This window comes from Neolamprologus multifasciatus, chromosome 18 (assembly GCF_963576455.1).
Source record: "Neolamprologus multifasciatus chromosome 18, fNeoMul1.2, whole genome shotgun sequence".
NCBI lineage: Eukaryota > Metazoa > Chordata > Actinopteri > Cichliformes > Cichlidae > Neolamprologus > Neolamprologus multifasciatus.
Genome location: NC_140456.1, coordinates 21,856,773 through 21,866,082, shown reverse-complemented (window position 1 = coordinate 21,866,082; position 9,310 = coordinate 21,856,773).

Here is a 9,310-nt window from a genome sequence, read left to right as displayed (position 1 = left end):
TTTTTAAATTGTGGCCTGAAACTGTAAAACTGAAAGAAGATTATTTTCTTTTTACATGAATGTAAGATGATTTTGGATATGTGTCATAAACTATTGGAGGAACTCTGCTTTATGAAATGAGAAAATTGTTCACTCTGTATATGAAAAATGAATGAGATCATAACTTGTGGTCATATTTGATTATAACCAGTTTTTAATGAAGCATGGCATCTTGCACTGGATGTTTTGCCTAGCTCTGTGTGTGATTTACAGTAATTTTATGGGATTACACAATCCCATCCCTGACACTGTCAGTGGTTGAAGTGTGAAGAATAAGGTTGTCCACATATTTGTGAGTATTGTTTAGAGACCAGATTTTGACCTTTCATTAAAAAAAAAAAAGCCGTGGTACTTTTGGTTTCTCACTTATGCTCAAGGGGTTGCCACAGTGGATGGATCTGCATGTTGGATTTGGCACAGATTCTCCACCAGATGCCCTTCCTGACAAAACCCACCCATTTCTCCAGGCTTGGGACCAGCAGATGTACACGTGTGACCCCCTGAGGCTGAGAGTGTGTCTCCATCAGGGAGATGGAGCACAGTCTGACATCGATAAAGGAATTGAAAGCGCACACCTTTGGCACTTTAAGACATTGGAAACATTCATCCATCCATTTTCTTCTGCTTATCCTTATCAGGGTTACAGGGGACTGGAGCCTATCCCAGCTATCATAGGGCAAGAGAAATAGTTTCTTTGAATTTCAGAAGCCAGACACACCCCAAACACTCTCCTTCTGATTACATGTCTATAAATATCTACTTACCTGAACCACACACACATTTACTGTTGTTTCCATGCTGTCATTCACATTCACATGCTCAAGTCTCCACATTGCTCTCCGTTTTAACCTCCACAGTTTCTGTTGTCAGTCTGTACAGAGACAGGGGCGATTCTCAAAAAGTACAGCTAACCCTCAAAAAGTGATTTAGTCTCCAAAAGTTTACAAAACTAGGAAATTAAAACATTCCTCTTCTGTGGTGACATGTGATCTGGCCCACCTTTATCAAAGCTCAGCTGTGAGCAGCAAAGAGTGTCCACTTTCCAGAAGTTCTGCTAAAGACGCATGCGGCACTGTGTTGCCCTTTAAGCACCATCCTTTCTCCACTTCCTCGGTTGTCTACTGTATTATAGCACCAGAGGCTAATTTCCTTCATCTGTTAAGCAATGGCAATTACTTTAATTTCTGGCACCGGGATGCCAGTTTCAAAATCCTACTTTTTCAGCATACTTCAGCTCCCATTTCAGGCAGCAGGTTGCCAGATAATCTCTTCTCTATCCTACTTTTAAAGATTCTTCAGTTTCCATTTCTGGCCCTGAGTTACCAGAGATGTTTCTCTGCAACCTACTTTTTCAGCATACTTCAGTTCCCATTTCAGGCAGCAGATAGCCAGATTCACTTTCTCTATCCTACTTGTTATATTTGCTTGCTCCCACTCCGGGAATTGGTTGCCAAATATTTCTCCACCCCACAGGTGAGGGGCTGCATCTAGCCGGATAAAACATAGCAACCAGATTGTTGCTGGAGATTGGATTAAGGCCCATCATGGTGTGCACTATCTTCTGATATGGCAAGTTACATTATTCCTGACTGAGGTACAGTTGTGACAGGAGCTGAGAATGTGGGTCTGCAGCAAATCTCTTCATTCAGTCTGGAAAATGCAGGAGATTGTTGCATATAAAAGTGCCCTAAAATGATCTTGGTTCATCTCTGGTTTAAAAAAGACTTCTAGATTTCTACACCCAGTATTTAGCTTTTAGACTTTGGGCGAGGCCATTGTATTAACAGGTTGCAACTTTCTCTTCCGTCTTTTGGTTGGAAAGCTAAATAAATTATAGAAGCTAAACCATCATAAATTTCAACAGGTTTCAACATTGCATTCTTAGATCTTAATGTGCGTTGTTTCATGCAACAACTTGAATGGTCAAACATGTTTGATCAGTGCTACTCTGACCACAAGTGGAAATTAGAGGGGTTCTTCACACCAAGAGATCTTTCTCCTTTACTTCAGATTACACTTATTTAGATTCAGGAAATGTTATTCAAGCATTTCACTGTGCCATTCCAGACAGAAACCACAGAGAAATAGGATCTTAGCTGCCTGGTCTTTAGCACTGGGATGCCACTCTTCTTTACTTCTATCCTCCTTTTTTAGAAATCTTTGGCACTCATTATTCAGTCTCATTATTTGGCTTTCACACATCAGCAACCCTCAGCTAGTGATGAGTTAACAGTTCAGTCTGCCTCAAGTTGCCAGATGCACATATCGCTTGTTTCATTTTTATCATCTGACTACATTGCAGGTCCTAGAATTGGTTGCGACATCCTTGAGGGTCAATTCACCTTTCTATCAGAGATCCCACCTTTTAATACAGCAGCCCCAAAACCTTCTGTAATCTATAAGCTCCCATATGGCTCTCTAAGCTCTATATCTATGTTAACAAAGTGTTTTATGGGGTCTTGACATCCTTTGACTTCTTCATAGCATTTAAACATCAGATTGTTGCCCACAGAGAAACTTGATGGCATCTTTCTCCTCACAAAACCTTGTCTTAACCTGTCCTGCACCAGTGTGCTTCCTCTTGTGGCACTTGACCTTGGCTCTGTCCATCATTTTTCTGAGATGTTAGTTCAGTGTTACACCCTCTCGCTGCATCATCCTCACCATTGCTTATCAGCACAATTACCTTTAACAGCCTGCCTAAATCAAATATATGCCTCCAGCAAGAACCTTTGCCATCTTAAAAGGCATCTTCTTTTAGGGTCAACAGTCAGTATTTAACAACAATATTAAACTCTACAAAGATGTCGCTCCTTTTTCCAGTTTTGGGGGATCCACCAGTCCCACGAGCTGCTGCTGATCCTTGATGCGGTGTTCCCCAAACCACATCCTCTGGCACAGCTTGTTGCTTTATTATCAACAAATGTTTTCCATTCACATTTGTGGTTGGGGTCCTTGCTACTAAAAAACGTTTTCTCAGCCCATAGGCAAACACAGAAATGTCTATGTCACACATATCTGTGTGGAGAGGCACAGGTAAAGCTGATCACTGGGTTGCATTGAGCAACTGATTTTGCTAAAACATAAGGTCAGAAGAGATGGAAGTGAGATCACATCCCTCTGAGAATAAAATAAAAACAGCTGGCAGAAGGGAACAGATTTTATATTTACACAGCAAACAGGATGAGTAGCATCAAGAGGTCTGACTTAGTTAGGTGAAAGGCCTGAAGTTACAAGGAATAAGATTGTGTAGCCAGATTAACTGCTGTGAGGTTGTACCATAGACCAGCGGTCCCCAACCCCCCGGTACCGGTCCGTGAGTCGTTTGGTACCAGGCTGCGAGAGTTGAGGCTCAGGTGTGAAATGTATGGAGTTTTTGCAGGGTTTTTATCGGTTTTCAGCATTATTTTGTTATCGTTTTTATCGTTAACTCGGTTTTCCTGGGTCTTTTCACATGTGTTATGAATAAATCTTATTTTTTTCGGTACCGGTACTAGTTTTATTTTGTTGTATTTATCGACACCTTAAAGGCCGGTCCGTGAAAATATTGTCGGGCATAAACCGGTCCGGGGCGCAAAAAAGGTTGGGGACCGCTGCCATAGACAGTATAAGAGATGGATGCAGCACCATGACAACACCCACTGATTCTGGGCTATTAATTTTGAAGTTTCAACATTATTTGAAGGCCATGTTGGTATTTTAGAGCCAGACATTACCATATTTGGATGAAAAGGTGGAGTGCTAAGTTGTCAGTTAATGGTAGCTCTCTTACACAGTGTGTTTTGTGTCCTGTCGCCCTCCCCTCACCCTCAACTGGTCGGTCACAGCAGATGGCTGTCTGCACGAGGTTTCTTCTTGTTAAAAGGGAGTTTTTCCTTCTCATTGTCGCCAGTTTGGGGTTTTCTGTACTTTGTTGTAGAGTCTACAATCTAAAGCACTTGCCTGTTATCGTTAAATTGAACTGAATTGAACTAGGAATCTTAGCTAGCAAGCCTCATCCTTAAACTTTATGAGACATGGTATGGTATTTAGTAACAGTGTAATAAAATACTAGAATATAAATCACTGAGACTGAATGGACTATATTACAAAGAAAGCCCTAATCTTAGGCATTAGATAACTTTTAAACAAGTAGGTCATTCAGTTAGGCATCGTTCTGGATGTAAGGGAAACCCATAAATAACTTGAGCTGACAAAACTTATGGAGCAAATTTATTTGGAGTAATGAGACAAAATAATCAGAGAAAAAAAGTTTAAAAAAACTACGTTTGGAGAAGAGTCACCGTTTGGTGTGATGAAAAGCACACCATCCCTGCTATGAAACTTGAAGGTGGATCACTGACAGTTTAGGGATTTGTTAGCTACACAGGGAACTTGGTTAAAACTGATGGCAAGATAAATGGAGAGTGTTATCCGAAAATACTGGAGGATAATTTACACTCATCAGCCTGGAAGCTGCGCATGGGACGTATTTGGGTGTTCCAACATGACAATGATCCAAAACACAAGGCCAAGCCGACCTTTCATTGGCTACAGAAGAAAAAAGTTCTTGAGTGGCCATCTCAGTCCTGACCTCAATGTCATTGAGCCACTTTGAGTTAGGAACTGGAGGCATTTTGGCAAGACGAATGAGCAGCTTTACCATCTGAGAAGATAAAGTGCCTCATCCACAACTACCACAAAAGACTTCAAGCTGTCGTTGATCTTAAATGAGGTAATAATAAAATATTTGGGTAGTTTCTCATTATGATTTAAAGACACACAGCTGTTTGTTCTGGGGGAACCCATTATCACGGCAAAGCATGTGATAGACACGCCGCTCCACTGTGTCTATTTTATGCTTTGCCTCTCCAAAATGTGAAATGTACACGCATGCAAAAGTAATTTGCAGTAACAGTAGAGGGAAATATTTTATTTGAAGCACAAAATAATCTCAGGAAAGCCTTTAAACAGAAATTACTAACACATTTACATGTAAATACACATTAGCTGCCTAGCTTAATCGTTCCTGGGAATTAAGGGACGGGGAATGTACTTCATATGTTTTTTGCTCACTACCGACTTTGTGGCTTTTAATATATTATCTCCCCTGCTAGTAAAGAATCTTTTGCATGCATGGAGATGCAAAGCATGAAATGGACATGGTGCACCGGCGTGTCTATTTTGCTGTGATGTTGGGGACATTTTGTTTATGTCATATCTGCTCTCTTTCTACATTTTTCCCATAAAATGTTTCTTGTAAAAGAAAGACAAAAAAAGTCTTGTAAACCTTTCTCTCAGTGCTTCAAATTATAACCCGGTGCATGCATGTCTGCTTTTCTAGAAACTCAGCCTCAAGCCTTTAAAGGAAAAGTTCTTCAGTGAAGCCTCCGGAGAAAACATAAAATATGAACGAAGGGAAAATTAGGCCAAAGCAAATATAAACCAAGGGCCCTGTGGTTAGACACTATGGGGTAATACCCCCATAGTGTCTAACCACAGGGCCCTTGGTGGTTAGCTTCGCTGCCAACCTCGTCTCCTCCACTTCCTCCATGACTGCCCTGCTGCCGCCCAGATGGGCCTGCTGGGCTCGGAAACATTTAAACTTAGCAGGGTGGCTAAATCAAGCCTGAACAACTGCCCCATCAGCACAGAGACTGGAGTTTGTAAAATCTAGCTCAGTTTATATTTCTCCTGACTGGGAGGTATCCTGTTTTCCATCTTTTTATGTAGTTTTCTTTGATCTCCTCTCATTATCAGCAAGGCCAGCAAATAATAGGCAAACATGTGAGTCTCAACCAGCGTGGAGAAGCCATGATGCTACAGAAAGCTTCATTCATACTTGGAAGTGGCATTTTGCTCCAGTGAAGATGCTGTAATAGCTTTCCAGAAGTCTTTTTTGTCTCAGCATCCTCATCCGACCTCCCTTGTGTGTTGTGTGTTCTCCACTGTGCGCGGATGGCTGCCCCCTTGCTGGAGAGTGATTGACATTGTTTGTCTGTTTGGTGAGGCGCCTGACATTTCTAAAAGTCACAGCTCACATTAAGGATGAGCCTTCTTCGGGCTTGCGTGTGCATGAATTGCCGCCTGTGTCCACCACCACAGCATATCTGTTCTCTATGACTGTAAACTGATATATTTGGTCTTTATTGCATCTCCTCTTCTGCAACAGAGTGGCTACGAACCAATCAAAAAGCAGCACAGGGCAAACAATTTAATCCTGCAATGTTAGTTCTGGTGGGATGATCTTACACATGTTCAGAGCTCCCTGTAGCAGTTCCCAAAGGCATCTGCAGTAAAAACTCTCAGAGCGGTGTTTCTGCGGCTCTGTGCTCCTCCTCCTGTCATGTTTTGAGGGAATCTGAGATGCACTGAGAGCTTGATGAATCCCCCACAGTTTAGCCCGTCTCTATTTTTCCATCAGTCTCAAAGCGCTGATGAGAACGTCAAAATACTCGTCTATAAATGTGTCCGTTTGTAAAATAAACACACCAACTGGATCAGGAGTTTATTTTATTTTACTGGATCCATACGTGTGTATGTGTGTAAGTGTGTTTGTGTATGCGTGTGAGTCTGACTGAAATTTCCATGCACTTTCTCCTTCTGTCTCATAAATCTTTTACAAAACACAGCATTGTGTTTGAAAGCCACCATGAGTAAAGCCAGGAACTAACACGAATGCAACCATGTGTACACTCTAAACCAGATTAAATCTGACTGTAACACGGTTTTTTGTGGAGATTTTGGAATTTTATTTTGTATTTTGTGCCCTCATTGTGAAACAAACAAACAAAAACAAACACATAGGCATCAAGAGAGAATGACGAGGTATTCGAATGGCTGAATGAACTCACATTTGCAGGGCTTGTTGTCACGTGCAGCGCTTCTGCTGTAGAGTTTTGTGTTGACAACAAAAAGGAAAAGCTTTTGCATCAGTCCGGGAAGGAGATGCAGAAAGTGCCCCTGCGTTTTAAGACTACACTGTTCAACAAAAGCATTAATTTCATGTTATTTGGAGCTCCCTTGCCTCTGTGGTACAGCCGTACTGTGTAGATCTAAAGTCGGCTCCTGTTCTAGACGATCAATTTGGGGCTGACACACACCTCTCCTTGTACGCTCATACACCTTTTTTACAGCTCAGGCAGCTCTGAATTCCTCAGTGTTGGAAGTATAAGTGGAAACACACGGAGGCATAAACTGTAGAGTCATCTCTACGCAGGTGTGAAGTTCATTGCAAAAGCACCGCATTATATTTCAAATGACTCGTGTTTATGCATCACTACCTTACCATCTGATGTTAGGAAGCACCGCTTTCAACACATTTTATGGATGTTTAATCCCTTGACATCCAAATTTATCCCTATTTCCCTTTGAAGGTGCTCCAATTAAAATTTGATAGGAACAATAGATGAAAAGTCTTTGTGTACTTGAATCTGCAGTCCCCCTGAGCTCCGTGGAGTTTTTAGCATCTTTCAGCTCACTGTTTTGGTTTACTCTGTCATTCCCAAACCTCTGATCAGTGTCATTTTCAGAAGCGGTGGTAGACGGCTGTTGTTTCTGTAAATGATAAAAATACGTAAAATGATATAAATACGCCCCCGAGGCAAAAGACACATAAAAGCCTTCCGACCCATTCATCTAACCACCCCGCCAAGTGATTACTTAGTAACCGTGATTTGGCATTACTGTATATCGCCGCTTTCATTGCCAGCAGAGTGCTTCCATTCTAGATTTAGGGGCTTTCACCCGTTCTTCCCTCCTCTTCTCCAACTCTTCTGATGAGGTCGCAGGTAACGTGTCCTTCTGATGACTCCTCTGTGTGGGTTCTGTTTGTTTGGTACAGTGAGCTGCCTCTCCCGTGCCAGCCAAACATTCATCTCCTTTGGAGGCATGCTTTGTTTTGTCTTCCTGCCCAGCATACATCCAGTTTTCTCTGAAAGTTTTCTCAGGCTTCCAGATCTTGTTTTGACTTCACAGTTCCCTTTAACCGACATTTCTCAGTGACATTTCAAACGACACTTTGATATCTTTTTATAGCGCGTCCCTTCTTTGTAGACATCAGTTAGATTCATTTTTAGATCCTCCATCAGAGGAACATTGAGTGTTGAGTGTTAAATAAGGTTAGAGGAGTTTATCTCAGAGTCTGGGACTGTAATCCGAGGACAGTTCCTTATGACAGGTACATTATACTCCAGTAGCTAATTCATTAAGGCATAACAAGCTCCTAAAGCCCAAACTTCACAGGCCACAGTCGTTGCTCATGCCCACAGACTTAACATTAAAGATAGACATCACTATGATGTCAACCATTATTGGAAAACAACTTTGAAACATTGGGCTTTGCATTTATGTGCGAAAGTGAAAATGGGGCATTATGAGCTAAAGCTTCCATAATTCATAGTGTTATTAAACACAATGCTTTTTTTTGGCTTAAACCAAAGAAATTAAAAATTGAAACAGCTGAGTCCTTCGAACTTCTTCTTCTTGGAAGAAGAAGAAGGGGGGGGGGGGGGGGATTGTGCTTGCAGTTACCAACAACAACACAACTCTTTGGTGAACCCTTTCGATCCCAAGACGGCACAGACCACAACTTGTGCCAACACAGTTGTGGTCTGACTGCAACCACTCTGAAACAGACTGACAAACGAAACTGCGTTAATATATTTGAATCGCTTATCACGGCTCAGATTCTTTTATTTTATCTGTATAGTTTTCTTTTTTAAATCTTTTATATAACTGTTGTATTTCTCATACGCCCTTTTTATAGTTGCTGTTTAAATTGTTTTTAATTATCATTCATTTTTCTATTTTATATGTGAATTGTTTTCTTTTTGGCATCTATTGTGGACAGCAAAGAAAAAGTTTGACTGCACAGAGAAACATGATTAATTACTGCGCATATGACAATAAACGTTGAAACTTTGATACTAAAAATACTTTGAGGTCTAATTTATAAACGCAGACAGATTTTCAGCAGGTTGCAATCAATCTGAATCAGATGAGCGCAACTCATCTGTCATACGTCTCGTTGCAGGGGGCTCGACTCCGCTGGTTGCCAACTGGTTTTATTCTGTTTATATTCTTATGAAAGTAAACCTGCTGAGCTTCTGTGGCATTTGTTACATTTTTCTGCCCTGCAGCAACTACGTCACGATTTGCAGAGTTTCTGAATTTCTGCTTCACATCCATGAGGTTCTGGTTGGACTTTGAATGCAATCAGGTTTATGCCATTTCTGATTTTTACCAACTGATCACAATTAATCATCACAAACAGATTGCATGTAATTGCCAA